This window comes from Sciurus vulgaris, assembly GCF_902686455.1.
Source record: "Sciurus vulgaris genome assembly, chromosome: 4".
Classification (NCBI taxonomy): domain Eukaryota; kingdom Metazoa; phylum Chordata; class Mammalia; order Rodentia; family Sciuridae; genus Sciurus; species Sciurus vulgaris.
The window spans coordinates 141,806,275-141,823,171 of record NC_136464.1 but is presented as its reverse complement, the minus strand read 5'-3'; the positions used below and the strand labels follow the sequence as shown (position 1 = coordinate 141,823,171).

The 16,897-nt window shown below is 37.1% G+C and overlaps 1 long non-coding RNA gene across 1 annotated transcript; it reads right to left on the bottom strand.

The window, feature by feature from the left end:
• Positions 1 to 1,540: 1,540 nt before the first annotated feature.
• Positions 1,541 to 12,832, bottom strand: LOC306659440. Its single transcript, XR_013763294.1, has 3 exons — positions 12,733 to 12,832; positions 6,562 to 7,442; positions 1,541 to 2,477 (listed from the first exon to the last, which is right to left on the bottom strand). It is a non-coding gene; the product is annotated as an uncharacterized lncRNA (long non-coding RNA).
• Between the last annotated feature and the right edge of the window lie 4,065 nt (positions 12,833 to 16,897).

The window sequence follows — 16,897 nt, the reverse complement described above, 5'->3', positions numbered from 1 at the left end:
ATTATCATCAATAAGATGAGTCCTAGGTCCTCCTTGTCCTGAAACCATTCATCTATCTTCCCTTGAAATTGGTAGGGTTGGGGGTGTAGCTCAGTGGTAAGGCACTTGCCTAGCATCTGCTAGACTCTTGGTTTGAACCTCAGCACTGCAAAACAAACAAAAGGCAATAAACATATCAGATGCTGAGAACAACAAAAGCAGTTCTTTACTCAAGGGTTCAGTTGCTTGTAGTTGTTTTATATTTTGGTTTTGTAGTTTGTGATATAGTGATTCCATATTCTGGATTATAATGCAGTTGAATTTGTTGCTTAGTTTTTAATGACCATCCAGCTAAAATCTATATCACAAAGATCTAATTGGAAGTTGTTCACTGAGTTTATAATACATTAGTCTGATTCTTTGCATCTTGATCACAATTATGTGAAGATTCCTTTTATTGAAATTTGTCTATTCAGTTTCCCTAGTACCAATCCATTTTTCTCACAATTTAGAAGGTACATGTTTTTTTCATTCAAAAATATCTTTAAAAATCCATCAAAACTCTCTGTGAAAGATGTTTTAGCATAGTAAAAGTTTTCTCCAGGTTTTACAAAGATACAGATAAGATTTTTTAATAGATTATGTTATTTTCAACATAAAGATCACATAATAAGAGGAAGCATTTTCAAGTATTTTTAAAGAATCCTCTTTATAATACATTTTTTTCAAAATAATTTCTTACCATTAAAATGAGTATGTTAATAATTATTTTTTCAGCTACTAGGGATTGAACCCATAGCCTCCCATATGATAGGCAAGTTCTCTACTACTGAGCTACATCCCCAGCCCTGGGATGTTAAAAATATGAGCTAGCTTACTACCAGCCACTTTTCATGGTGGAAATGATAAGTAATTTGCACTACTCATGTTTTTATAAAAGAAAGTGACTTATTTTAAATTTAGCAGTTGTTTGAAGTACCTTGGCAGGGAACCTCTCCATGGGCATAGGCACATGTAAATTGCAAAATGTCAGAATTCTTGAAAATAAACTGACAGTGGAAGGGGCTACCTTTAGTACCTTTGCCCTGTGCACCTCTGACCTCTGTTTACATACCTCTGACCCTTGGACCAAGAGAGGAAACCAATGTCAATCCATATGTAAATGATGAATTTTAGTCCCTGATTTATTATTTGAGATAAATAAATAGAAGCCTGTTGTGTTCACCTCCTGGGATTCCTGCCCATTGACTTCAAGGTGCACATGAAATGAGTCTTTGAGGAGGAATTGTGATTACCATTACCCAAAGGAGTCTTCAATTTCAGACTGTGGAACTTCTGCCATATTTGCCTTATAATTCAGTTCTTCATAGTGCCCATGTCATGATGCTTGAGGTCTTCAGTTATTCCTCAGATTTATTTATTTAGTTAGTTCCAGGAATTGAACTCCAGGGGTGCTTTACCACTGAGCCACATCCCCAGCCCTTTTTATTTTTTATTTTGAGACTGGGTCTTGAGGAGTTGCTTAGGGCCTCACTGAGTGCTGAGGTTTGTCCTTGAGTCTGCAATCCTCCTGCCTCCCAGGTTGTTTAGATTTATTTTTAAGTCTATACTTTAACTCTTAATCCACAACCTAAAGTAAATACAATAATATTTTGGTCAAATAATAAATTAAGTAGTTTTTATGAGTTAAATTTCAAGAATCAGGATGATTCTTGAGTGTCACAAAAGTATAATGTCTTATTTTCTTACTTATTTTACTGTGCTTCTTTGGTACAACTTTGAGCACTGTCTAGCCACTTCTTTAGTCCCTAGGCCCTGAATGGAGGGGTGAGATACAGTGTGAGGCAATCAGGAAATCAAACCTATTTTCCAATTGGAAGTACCAATAACTACGGATAAGAGACCTCAGCCTTGCCTTTCCATTCATCTGCCTTACTCTGAAAATGAGATGAAATGATGAGATGAGATGAGATGAGATACTGAGAAGAGCAAAATCATTCTACTGGAGGGTTCAGCTGACAGATGCAAAGCTTCTCAGGCCAGATGGCTCTTTGCTGTGGAGGGCTGTCCTGGAGAATGTTAGTTGCACCTCTGGCCTCTACCACCCACTAAGTGCAGTAGTATTCCTCCCTAGTTATAATTACCAAATATATCTGGAGGGACAAACTCACTCAGTCAGAACTATTGATCTAAAGGTTAAAGAATCAGGAGAGGGGTTGGATGTTTTGCAACTTCTTTGCACCACACAAGGAGGCCTGGAGATTTAGGGATTTTCCATGTGGATTCCTCCTTTTTCCTTTCCAAGTCCCCAATCTCTCTTTCTGAAGTTTTATTTTGATCACTCTTCTTTCTCGGCATCCTTACTTTCCCTATAGCCTGGGATATAATGTTCAATCCTAAAATGTGATCAATTCCCAGGCCCACTCTTAACTTACCAATTTTATGGCTTCCACTGCACAAGAACATCAAGGTCATGCTCCATTCTGTTTCTACTGGCTCTGCGGAGTGGAGAAGGGAATTCATTCCTGGGTGTTTATGGACCTGAGGGAGGGAAGGGGGCAGGGGAAAGGACCTGACCACCTCTCACCTTGTTCACTGATGCTACTTAGCAAGTCAGTGCCACCTTTACCTCTTGCCTGGTTCAATGCACTAAATGGCTACTGGTCTCCTTGCTTCTGCCTTTGTAGCCAATCCACCACCTGTTATCAGTCAGAAGTCAGGTGGACCCTTTTTAAACTTGAATCATATCATGCCATGCCTCTGCTTGAAACCCCCAAAGACTCTTCATTTTGCTCAGAATAAAACTCAACATTCCTGCGATAGCCTGAGTGTCCTGCACCATCCGGTCCGTGTGTTCGCCTCTGATCTCAACTCCTAGGGTTTTGCCCTTCCATTCTCTGCTTCAACCACACAAAACTCCTGGTGTTTCCTTGACACAGCAGGAATGCTCTAATGCTCATCCGAGTTGCTGCCTCACTCACCTCCTTCGGGTCTCTGCTCCGATCCAATGTTAGCTTCTCCATGAACACCATTCTCATCCTAGTTAAGATCATCACACCTTCCTTTCCTTGCCAGAACTTTCCCAGGTTGCCTTATGCCCTCTCCTCTTACTTCTCACAGAATTTACACATCTACAAACAGCCTTCACATATTACTTATCTATTATATGCTATGTTTAGATGTGGTTTGTCCCCTCCAAAACTCGTGAGGAAATTTGGTCCCCAACATAGCAGAGTTCAGAGCTAAGACCTTTGGAAGTTGATTGGGCCATGAGACCTCTGACATTTGTGGATTAGTGGATTAATGGGTGAGTTGTTTCTTGCAGGAATAGCTTCATTATGAGACCTCTCTCTCTCTCTCTCTCTCTCTCTCTCTCTCTCTCTCTCTCTCTCAAACACTTGCTCTATCCCACTAGATGATGCCTCCTTCATTTTATGGTGTGGCAAAAAATCCCTTGCTAGATGCTGGAGTCATGCTCTTGGACTTCCTAGCTTCCAGAGCAGTGAGTCACATAAACTTTTCTTCTTTATAAATTACACAGCCTGTGGTATTTCATTATATATAGCAAGAGGAAATGAACTAAGACATTATATATTTATTATATCTTGCCTTTGTCTGTTTTGTTCAACAAGACATCATCTAGAATGTTCCCTGTTACATAGTAAGCATTCTAAAGATATTATTCAATGAACAAGTGAGTGAAGGTTGAATGCTGGTCTTGTTAGAAATGCAGTAAAGAACAGAGAAGTTCTCTTTCACACACTTTGACTCAACCTCTCCTACAATACTGCAGATACGGCACTATTGAAAGTTAGGGTTGGGTAAGTCTTTTTTGCATAGTATCCAGCATAATTTCCATATTCTTTCTATAAGCATAATTTTAAAATCTTGCCATACACACACACACACACACACACACACACACACTGATACTGTAAGGTATTTATGTCCTCCCTACTCTAGTATGCATAGGAAACCTCCCTATCTCAACTTTTCTGGAAGGTGGGTTATGGGGGGTAATCAATCTCATTTGCCTCCCCAAATAACACATTTGAAATCTTCTAGATCATAATCCTTTGTAAGTTAGACCTTGACAGATTTTAAAATGCAAGTTTTGACAGAAAAACAAGACATTTTGGTTTTTTGAGTTGTATAGTCTCTCTTAACAATTTCCTTGAAATTTCTTTTTTTCTCTTAAGAAGAATTAAAATGAAGAAATGAAGAAAAGAAGCAGAAAGTGTAAGAGGTGTAGGGAGAAAACTTCTTCCTCCTCGTGTTGATTTAGCACCTCATGTTTGAATCCAGTGGCCCCTATACAATGTCAATTAATGTCCTAAACCATCCAATGAGCACAGGCTACTGGCTCTTAACTCAGATTTTAGGTACTCAGAGTTCACAGAAGCTTAATTTTCTCTCTAGATAGCCCATTAAACTACACTAGCTCCATCTTAGACTAATCTATAACTTAGGCACTTTGACTTACAACAAAAGTAAAAATGTATGAATTTTCACTGCTACATTGTAATATTCAGTAAAATTCTCAGGGGCTAAAATACACCTAACAATTATTTATATTGAAATAATTTATTGAGTAGAAAGTCAAGTAAATAAAGTATTTGTGAAAATAAATAATTTTCAAAAATGTTCAACTTCTTTGGAATTATTGATTTAAATCTCTTCCTGAGAGCAAGGAGATCATTTATTTCTCTTTGTAATCTCACGTCTAGAGAATTCCTAGAACAAAATGGGTGTTCAATAGATACTAGTTGAATGAATAAAATAACTAATTTATTTAATCAAGAAGGCCCCCAAAGAGCATTTGACTGGAATACAGTTTGTTAGCCTAGTCTTACAATTGCCTGAATTGGAAGGTAATAAAAATGCTTATCTTTAAAACTATCCCTTGAGTTTGGAACTCTTTGGCCACATATTCGAAGATTTTAAAGGTTCATAATCTTTAACCCAGTAATTACACTTCTGGCATTCAACCCTGAGAATGTAGTAATAAAAACTTAATGTAATTTAAAATAGCAAAATGTTTCATGCAACATAAAATGATCAACAGAAGGCACTTAAGTAGCCAGTGGCAGCTATTGACAAAATATAATGCAGATATTTAAAACCATGCTTATAAATAATTTCATAACATGAAAAAAATTATAATATTAAGTTTAAAAGCACTTTTTTAAGTTACATGTACAACATAAATACAACTAGACTAAAATTTAGATATAAAAAATTTACTGGAAAGAAATATAACTTGGTGTTATCTACGGTTGTGTGGTGGTGTTATAATCATGGGATTTTTCTTTTGAATTTTGTTCCCCTACATTCTTTATATCATAGTCTATATTTCAAACTGCCATTATCTCTGTTCTGGACCACTGAAACAGCCCCTTAATGGATCCTTCTACTTTTACCAATATGTGGCTTTTTGATATTTAAATATTTGTTATCTAAATATTTAGAGAGTGATCTTTGAATTAGATAAGTTGGACTCTTCTTATTAAGTTGACTTCCTATTGCAAGTACAATAAAACCCCAAACCCTTAATTTATTGACAATAGCTTCCTTGATCAGTTCTATTATATAGGTTCTACATTTTGGAGGTACACATTTAAAGTCACTTCTCATTTCTTCTAGATTAAATATTTTGTCTTCATTGTCTGAGGTTCTGTCTTCCAAGTGGTCTAGTTTTTTGGTGATGCTTTCCATTGAGTTTTTTATTTGGTTTTTTGTTTCCTTCATTTCAAGGATTTCCATTTGTTTTTTTTGAGAATCTCTATCTCTTTGTTGAAATGATCTTTTGCTTCCTGCAGTTGCTCTTTCAGCTTATTGGTATTATCATTCATTGCCTGCATTTGCTCTCTTATCTCATCCTTTGCTTCGCGAATCATCTTAATCATGTATACTCTGAAGTCCTTTTCTGACATTTCTTCTAACATACTGTCATTGGATTCTATTAATATAGAATCTAGATTTGTTTGGATCATTTTCTTCCCTTGTTTTCTCATGTTGTTCATGTATCTTCCCCTCTAGCAGTGCAGATCTGGGGTATTGCAGATTTCCCCCTATAGGCTTATAGTGGCCCTATAGGGTTCCAAAACCCTTTCTTTAAGGGGAGATCAATATTAGCAGTGCCCAATTCAGACACTATGCAATCCTAGACCAAATAGCCCCTATGAGAACAATAACAAAATTGTCATAATAAATAGAATTATTTAAACTATTATCTTCAATAAAACAAACAGATTTGCAAGAAGGTCTGCAGTTTCTAATGGAGGACAAAGAAGATGCAGAGGGATATAGAATGTGGCTGTTAATGGGATAAGAAAAGATTATACAGATGTTCTAGATAATAGAAAGGGTGAGAGTGTAATCAAAAGAAATTGGATGTTAGCATGCAAAAAAGGGAGAAAGCGACTCTGAGGGAACAGGTAAACAAAAGGAAAAGAGAACAAGAAAAGTAAAGAAACAAAAACTTAAATTTTTTCTCGAAGGAGAAAAAAGAAAATCTACAGAATAACATTCATATACTAATGAAACCTCCCAGAGTTCAGTAGCCTGATGCATGAGAGGTACCTGACAGTGAGCTTCAAGCCTCCAGCAGGCGTCTCAGGATGGGTTTTGCCCCACCTAAAGATCGGAGCTATGGCTTCCAGGATTATCCAAGATGGCCGCTCTGGCTTTGAAATGTGTTGGCAAATGGGGAGCTGCAGCTCAGGGTGTGGTCAGCTGGAGGTCCTGGAGGCAGGATGCGGTTGGTCAGGCAGGGGTCCTGGAGGTCCGGTGTGTTTGGTGTGGTTGTGGGATCCTGGAGGCAGGGTGCAATCAATCAGTCTGGGGTCCCGGTGATAGGGCACAGTCAATTGGTCTGGGGGTCCTGGCGGCAGGGAGTAGTCAGTCAATGTGAGGGCTCCAAAGGCAGGGAGTGATTGGTTGGGCTGAGGGATCCTGGAGACGGGGCTCAGTCAGTCCAGCTGGGGTCCTATGGGGCCTGTCTGTTGTCTCAAAATGGCGGCAGCTACGCGTAATCAAACCCGCAGGTACTGTGACAGAGAATTTCCAGGCAACAGCAGGCAGCTGGTGCTCCACTGGTGGTCAGCAATCAGTTTGCTGACTGTTGTTGGACGATCCGGAGGTGAACCTTGTGCGTTGGGTGATGGAAAGGTGTTAGGCAGGTGATGGACCGGCCAGAGGCAGGCAAATGGTGGATGATAGGTGCCTGACAGTGAGCAATCTGCACTCAAAAAAGGCATCGATATACTGGCAGACTGCAGGTGATCACAGCAGACAAATGGAGTAAACACCATGGAATCGATAAGCAGCAAAAACTGCCTCACCAAGAAACAGATATCCTCTGCTTGAAACCAGAGTTATGGAGCGACAAGGAATGCAGCCTCCCTCTAGTCTGCCATCTTGGATCCTCCCAAGCCTCATTTCTTCTAAAGTTCCTCATCTTCCTGAAAAACAACTTAAAATCTGTTTCTGCTGAATTACATCTAAATCATATTTCACACTCACATCTTACTTAATTGGATCATTTCATCAACTTTTGCTAATAGGTCATGTGGGTACTTCACCCACCCACATAAATATAGGTGCCAATAAAACAAATCACCTGAAAATGCTGCTAATAATATCCTCTGAGGTAGGAATATACAAATGAATGATTGACAAGATGAATTCACCACGTACATCAGTGTTTTTCCTTACTGATTGTACATAAGGAGGGTGCTTTAGTGGCAAAAAAAACAAAACAAAACAAAAAACCCTATTTTTTTAAGAGAAATGAAATCAAATTGCTCTAGGGGAGGAGAACTCCTTTAACATTCACTGAGTTCTTGTGTGGTAGATAATTAATATTTGTTATCTTACTTAAGTCTGGAAGTGTTAGTAGATTTGTGATAAAAAGAAAACAAACAAAGGTTGCCAAAGAACAGTCTGTAATAAAACTGAATCTTTTGTTTAATTCCAGCTCAGTTGGTCTCCCTGGGTGGAAATTTAAAGGGCTAGATTAGTACTAATAAAAATTAATGCAAACCACACTGGGTAATCTTTAATTTCTAATAGACACAATTAAAAAGTAACAAGTATAAAAAAGAAAGAGCAGTGAAATTAATTTTAATCATTAAAATATTTATTTAAATCCATGTATCCAAAGTATCATTATCTTAATATATAATCAGTAGAGAAATATTCATTAGATAATTTATGTTTTTTGGTTTCTGCTAAATTTTAAAATTCAGTGTACATTTTATATGCAAAGTACAGCTCAAGTTGAACTAGTCACATTTTAAGTGCTCAATAGCCATATAAAGGCTAATGGCCACAGCACTGAACAGAACAGCACTTGAAACTAAACACGTAAGAGAGTCTAAGTTCATTCCTCTTGGTTCATTGGGCAAATTGTAAACACTTCTCTAGGATTGGTAGCCTTTAGTTTTTGCAATACCAGAGCTGGGGAATTTGGTTTCAAACAGTCTGCGATGCGTTACCCAAGATTCCAGCCAATCAATGGATGAGCTTAGCTGCATGTGTCCCCAAATTGGTAAGGTTCATTTTTGTCATCCAAACAAATCTGCAGTGCACCACAGATGACAACATGAGTTTTTTAATTGCTTTGTCAGTCACTCTGATCTTTAGTTAGGATGTCCATGTAATGCATTATCCAAACCAGGACACTTGGAGAGAGAAAGTAGGTATTTTTATCAATGACCCTGGGTAACTCAATGAAGAAGAATCAGTTCCCATGGAAGCCTGTGCACAAAGCCCTAAATTTCTCCTATAGATTTTAGGTCTCATCTCCAAAGCCTGCATTATAAAAGGCCTTACTTCCATGTTTAATAACATTGCTTTGATGCAATTTGCAAGCTTCCTGTTTTGCAATTTTCCACTTTGGGTCTTGTTGAATTTGGGGGTTTAATGAGAAATGGCTGTTGTCAGCTAAGTGGAGCTTCTTCTTGGCAGGGTTTACCAAGGAAGTCCGAGGACCAGTAAACAAAACTGTGCATGCGGGTGGCCAGAGCATGTCTTTTTTCTTATTTTTATTTTTATTCTTTTTCTTTATCCTTTTTTTTTTTTTTGTTCCTCTTTTTGTTTGTTTGTTTCTTTTTTCTTATATACAAAAAGAAATATAGCAATCAGCAGTGACAGCCACAGGAAATGTTTCACAGGAAGGAACAGATGGCTCCAAGCCACCTTCATTTCTGAGTGAGAGGGAGACTGCCTGTGGGCCTGGAAAATTGGAGGTTTGGGAACTAATTTTGTTTGACTCTTTAATCTTTTTCAAACATAGGCCCCAGAATGGAAGATTAAAGGATTTCACTTTTGCTGCTCAGTAAACTCAACTCAGAAAGGTAAAAGAAGAATGGCTATGATAAAACGAGGAATTGAGCACCAGGAACAACCTTTAATAGTTGGGTAAATTTCTCCAGTAGAATTTTGTTGTTATTATTGTTGTTCATGTGAAGACTGGGATGTTTTACAAGATTGGAAGATATTGGGTCTCCACACAACGTTGTATTTTATAAGAAACTATAGTCAGAATTCTTACATCAAAAAGACTGAGAGTAGCACTTAGCCACAGGTTCATGGTTTTCTTTTTCCATTCTATTATTTGTTTTTATTAATCTATTGGTCCTCTATTTTTCATTTCTTACATTTTTGGGGAATAGTCAAGTTTTTTCAATTATTATTTTATTTTTCCTATTAGCATATCAGTTACCATCTCAGTGATCAATTTAGATATAATAATGCATACACTAGGCTTACCACTGTCTATAATAAATTAGTATTTTAACACCTCCCAGAGAATGCAAGGATCTTTGAATATTTTAAATCCATTTACTTCTTATGTCCTTCTGTGTTATTGTTACCATGTATTTAAATTCTACATATATTATAAACTCCATAAGACATGATGCTTATATTTTTTTGTTTTATAGACTTAATCTATTCACTCACATGTTTACCCTTTCCAGAAATCTTCCCATCTTTGTGCATATCTGTGATTTCTATTAAAATTATATTTTTACTTCATGAAATTTTATTTTAAATATTTATTAACCAGTTTTACTGGTTAATTGATTCTTTACATTTCTGTTTTTATGAAAACATCTTTATTTCCCCCCTTGATTCTTTTTTGTATTATTTTGTTTTTTCCCCCCTTGATTCTTAAAGAATATTTTCAACCAATGTAGAATTTTAGATTGGTATTTATTTTATTTCAGCACTTTTCAGATACTACTGTATTATCTTTCGATTGCCATTATGTATGCTGAGAATTAGTCAATTTTTAATTGTTACTTTGAAAATAATGGGTCTTTTACTTTCAACTGCTTTCTGATTTTTTTGTTTGGTTTTGTTTTATCTTACAGCAGTTTGGACATACTGTACCTGTGATGGTTTGCGTTGTATTAAATCTTTGTTGAGTTCTTAGAGCTTCTTGAATGTTTGAGTTGCCATGTTTTATGGGATTTTTGGAAATTCTCACTCATTATCCCTTCAAACATTGCTCCCATCCCATATTCTCATTTTTTATTTCTATAAGCGTGATCACAAAAGCTCTTTTTTTTTTTTTTTGTATTTTATATACTCTTATACTCCTGTATTTCTCATCCTTTTTCCCCCATATTTCAGTCTGAATTTTCTTTCACTTTGCTTATCTTCCAGTTCATTAATTCTCTCTTTTCCTCTGTCTAATCTTCTCTTCAATGTGCCAGTTATTAATCTAAGAGACTATTATTCAGTTGTAAATTTTCTATTAGATTCTTTACTTAAAAATTCCAGTTTCCTGGTGAAATTCTCCAGGAAAATCACTTTTCTAAAGAACGTTGGTCATAGTTGATTTCACGTGTCTTTCTGATAACCCCCAAATCAGAGTTATCTATGAATTTATTTCTATTATTTGCATTTTATTTCTTGAGTTTCAATCATTTGGTCCTGTCTCCATCATGTTCAGTAATTTATAACTGAATAATGAGTATTACCTTTGAAAAAATCATAATAGCTCTGGTGATATACCTTCTTCTGTAAAATTTATCCTTTTTCTTGCTGACAATTAGAGTAGGGGCAGATAATTCTGATTCAGTGAGAAATTGGGAGAAGTCATGGCTGAGTGTTCATATTTGTGAGGGCTTACGTATTCCCTGTTTATCTTTACCCTTAGCATGCAGCTCTTTGTGGGTATCATCTTAGAAAGCAGAATGTTTACCATTGCCTCTGCTACTTGGTTGAGCTTTGGACTCTAATTTGTATCCCCTAGGACCATGATATCCAAATGGTTTGCTAGGCTTTTTCACCGCTTGGGTGTTTTTTCATTTGTTTCCTAATCCGTTTACTGTGCAGTTTAGCAATAGCAAAATGTCTCTAAGGGGGAAAGCAACATAGAATGTCAATTTGCTTCACTGTGTTTTCTTTTTTTCCATGATATTTATCCCTTAACTCCTTCCTCACTTGATTGTTCTTAAACACCTTCAAATTGCTGCATTTTAGTGTTTATTCATATTTTGCTGATGTTATCAGAGGGAGAATTGATTTGCTATATGTTACTCTCTGATTCATAAAAATGTAGATGAATTGTACTTTTAAAGTTCTCTTAATTTTTAATATAACTTTCACGGAAAGCTTCTTTAAATAGCAAAGAACCATTATATTTATGCCAAGCAAAATATCAATCTAAAGTTAGGACAACTCGTACTTGACAACCATAGTTTTGATAGATGACTACAATGTAGTCATGCTAGAAACCAAGTAATAAGAGGAAAGGACAAACCAAGAGGTCACACTACCAATAAGCTGTTAGTTGAAACCAAAAAACAAAAGTACTGGAGAAAAAGTTCTGAAATGTCAGTGTGGGTGTGTGTAGGACAAAAAGAAGCATTGAGAGATCATTTATTTTTAGAAAATATCTGTCATTCTAAACTTATGACCATTTATTAGATAGCGCTATGATGTTTCAGTGTAATTTGGTAAGATGAATTGTTGATTGAGAGTCAAGTGATATGAGTCATTCTGTGTCCACTGAAGTTTGAAAATAAAGTGGCAAAATGGAGTAGCACCTTATTCTCAGCTATTGAAAAATCAGAGGAACATCAGTTATGGTGAGAAACAGGGCAGCATGAATTAATTAATTTTTGTGCTTCTAATCACTGATGACAGAACTAAGAACTAAGCCTACATTGAAATTTCATTGTTCAAATGGTAAATGGAATACAAATCATAATTACAAAGAATACCCTCAGTTCAATTTCCTTCTTTCTCAGCCTTACCATTTTTAATTGTTTCATTTCCCTGTGAGAAATTACTAATAGCTCTTCGTATGATTATTATGAATTCTTTTAATGAAATCATTATCTCACTCTTTGCTGGTTTCACATGACTCTTCTACAAAAATTGAAAGTTCATTCTGAAAGAATGAAGCAAATTGTCTTCCACATAAATTATTACATGACAATAAGCAACTAAACACACAGTATGATCCTGGAGGTTTTGAGAAAGAACAAGAATATCAATTATCTGTTGATAATCTATTTATGTCTGTCATTTTACTAGGAAATTTCTAATCTGGACAACAGCATTATGAGGTAAGTATTATTCATTTTACAAGTGAAGAAGCAAAGACTTAGACCACATTACTAAGAACACATAATTACGAAATGACAGAACCTGGGACTTTGAACTCCAATCACCACGATTCCAGGAGTCTTGCTCATTACCCTATTCTCCCTTTGGAGACACATAATGGCTTACATCGTCTTTGATTTCTCAGGCTGCTGCTGCTCCATCTCCTCCAAGGGCTCCTCTCCTTTTCTTGGTTTCTGAATATGAGAGTGCACTGGGACAAGTCCTCAGACGCCTCTTAGCCAGATTCACTCCTCTGATAATTCACGCAAACAGGGTCTTACATAACATCTTATTTCATCATGTCTAAGATGCTGCAAGCTGAATAATAGGATCCAAAGATATCCAGATTCTTACCCTTGAAGTTCCTATTAATAGATATGGAAAAGATACTTTTGCAAATGTGATTAAGTTTAGGAACTTGAGATGGGAAGACTATCTGGGATAGTCAGGTGGACCCTAATGTAATTGTAAGTGTCCTCATGAAAAAGAGGCAAAGGAAGATTTGACTGTGGGGACAGGTGGCAGTGTAGTGGCTAAAACAAGATGCTATTTGCTGTTGGCTTTGAAGATACAGGAAGCAGCCACAAGCCAAGGACTGCAAGAATTTCAGCACTAAGAGTATGAAAAGGCAAGGAAAATGGATTCTCCTCCAGAGCCTCTGAAGGGAGTGTGGTTTTGGTTTTTACCATTGAGACTGTTTGGAAGTCTGGCCTCCAGAACTGTAAGAGAATAAATCTGTGTGGTTTAACCTACCAAGTTTGTGGCAATTTGTTACAGCAGCCATAGGTAACTGATATGACACATTTTTCTTCACATTTTAATATCTCTAAGGCCAGGATGCATCAAACAATCATAATACTCTAGAATTTCTGTCAGCCAGATGGAAATTGTGACCTAGTTGTTGCCTGTGAATGATTAAAAGTGAGGGGCTATTCCTGGTGACCTAACTATGTAATGCAACCCCTTGGTATTTCAGTAAACAAACTGCTTGAAGACTATTCGGGAAAGGAATAAGAGTTCTAGTTGTTTTCTGAAAACCTGTCATTGATGTTTCCATGGCAAGGTCATAAAATTTCAATTGCAGAATGAATGTCAACAACTTCAAATAAATCCTGGAGAAAGTAGGGAAGCATTTTTTTAAATAAATGGTGCATCACCAATGATTTTGATGACTCAGAGGAGCCTGCTAACTGGAAAAACATAAGACACAGTGACTATGAGTTAAAAAGTAAATCATCAATAAGCAAATGAAAACATTCAACATCACTAATTATCAGGGAATCTCAAGTTAAAACCATAGTGAAATATTACCTCACCGCCAAGAAAATGACCACAATGAAAAAAATAGAAAATGACAAGTCTTGGCAAAGTTGTAGAGGGAGAGACTGAAATTCTTGTGTACAGGTGGTGGAAATGTGTAATGGTTCTACTTCTATGGAAAACAGTATAGAGGTTTCTCCATACTGTTTAAAAATAGAATTATCATATGATCCAGCAATCCTACTTCTGGGTATATAATCAAAAGAATTGAGAAGATAATCATGAAGAGATAAGGGCATACCCAAATACTCACTGCAGCATTTTAATAAAAGACAAGAAGGAAAAGCAACCTAAATGTCCACTGATGGATGAATGAATAAGAAAATGTGGAGATGCACATGCAAACCTATTAACCAGCCTTAAAAAGGAAGAAATCTTGCCACATACTACAACATGGATGAACCTGGAGGACACAATGCTATGTGAAACAAGATAGTTATGAAAAAAGAAATGCTGCATAATCCCACGGATACAAGGTACCTACCTAGATTAGGCAGATTCTTAGAAAGTAGAAGGATGGTTTGCCAGAGCATGAAAGAGCTGTTATTTATAGGTATAGAGTTTCAGGCTTGTGAAATGGAAAGACTTCAGATTGGATGCACATCAATGTGAATATGCATAATAGTACTGAACTATACACTTATAAATACTTTACTTTTTTTTTTTTTTTTTCAATAAATCAGAGGGCTGCCGATGTATTTCAGTGGTAGAGTGATTTTCTAACATGTATAAGGCTCTGGGTTCAATCCCTACTGCTGTAGAAAAGAAAAGGAAAGGAAAGGAAGTCTAGAAAAGTTTGGATTAAGAAGTTTTAAAACTACCTTAACCAGGGGCTGGGGAGATAGCTCAGTCAGTACAGTGCTTTCCTTGCAAGCACAAGGCCCTGGGTTCAATCCCCGGTGCTGCAAAAAAGAAAGAAAAAGAAAACTATCTTAACCAATCTCATGCATATATAGAGTTTGCCTTTTAGTTATACATCAGGGTTATATGATAAAGATCTATATCTAAACATCAATAGGAGTTCTTCTAGTTCATTTTAAATAACTGTAAGTAATAAGAAAGCATAATGCTAGTTTAGCTAGTAAAATTTAAAATTTAGAAAATTCATACTCATGACTCCAAAATTTAATCTCTGAAGCCCCAAATTCCACTGAATTCTAGGTTTGAATGAGTAAGAGCCTACCAATATCTTCAGTAGAATGCTCCATGAACACCTCAGATTAAATACATCCATAACCAGGTCTTCATTTCTCACTGATTTCTTCTGCTTCTCCCCCAACCCCATCTCAGCCAAAGGAAACTGCAGTCACCCAGTTCTTTAGGTCCAGACCTTGAAATTAACCTTTTCTCTGTTTCTTATACTCTTATTCCATAAGCAAATTCTGTTGAGTCTATCTAAAACATTTCCCTTGGTCTGACCCATCTCACTGTTTTCACGGCTGCCCAGGCCTAGTCACCAATACTCTGGTCTCAGGAGGCCACCCTGCACTCAGCTGTTTCAGTACCAGACAGGGGGTTGTGGGAAAGTATAAGCAAGAGTGTGTCTCTTGCTCCTTAAAACATTCCCATGGCTTCTCATCATTGTTAATTGTGGTAAAATACACATAATTTACCCTTTTAGCCATTTTTAAGTATACAGTTCAATACTGTTAAGTATCTTCACATTGACGCGCAACCCACCTCCAGAACTCTTTTCACCCATTTTGTAAAATGGGAATTTCACACCCTTTTAAACAGTTCCCCTTTGCCCCTTCCTCCCCTCTCCCCTGGTAACTACCCTTCTGCTTGAATGAATCTGACTCCTCTAGGCAGGGTGGGATCGTGCAGCGTTTGTCTTTTGGTTTATTTCATGTAGCATCATCCTCTGGTTTTGTCCATGTTGTAGTACATGACAGGATTTCTTCCCTTTTTAAGGTGGAGGGATGCTCCATTGTGTCTATATATTATATTTTTTTTATCCATTCTTCTATTGACACTTGGGTTTCTTCTCCCACGGCTTTTCACTGTGGTTGAGATAAAGTCTGAATTCCTTACAGTGGTTTACAAAGCCCTCCATGGCCTGACCCTGGTCACCATCTTGGCCTCCTTTCCTATTAAGCCTCTCCTCACTTCATACCAACCACACTGCCCTTCAGCAATCCTGTGCTATTTTCCCCTTCCCCAGGGCTCCAGGACTCCTCTGGGATTGGTCCGAGTGGCTCCTCCTTCACATTCCTTAGGGCTGAACTCACAGGGTCCCTTCTGACAAGACTTCCTGACCGTCCCACCTAAAACAGCACTGCTTCAGCCTCCTCTGCCACCACAGGATGGTGGCTCATTTTCATCCATACCATTTACTGCCCGATGTTATTTACATTTTTGTGAATATATTTATCATCTGTTTCCCAGACATCATAAAACTCCAGGAGAGCAGGATTTTGTTTTTCCTCATTCAGTGTTGACTCTTCAGTCCCTAAAACAGGGAATGCACATGGTAGAAATTCAATAAAAAGTGTTCTAGAATATTGAATGAAGAAGACACCAAGTTTAGTAATTAACTTTGAGGAATTTTAATTAGTAGACTTTATTTCTTTATTTCCAGCAAAATTGATCAGAAAAGACAGAGAGTTCCCATACACTCCCTCTCCTCCTCCCAGCTTCCTTTATTATTAATATTTTGCATTAGTGTGGCATATTTGCTACAATTGAGGAACTCAGGTCCATACATGATTATTAACTAGAGTCCAATTCACTCTTCATGTTGTACAAAATGACATATGTCCACAATTGCAGTATCATACAGAATGGTTTCACTGCCCTAAATTCCCTGTGCTACCCCTATTCGCCTCTCTCCCCTTTCCTCCAATCCCTGGCAACCACTGACTGTTTTAATTCTCTCTGATCATATGATTAGACTCCTTCCAGGACAGAAGAGACCAAGTCCTTGCTCTAGTCTCCTGTTGCTCTCTACACACTGCCCTCACATTCAATG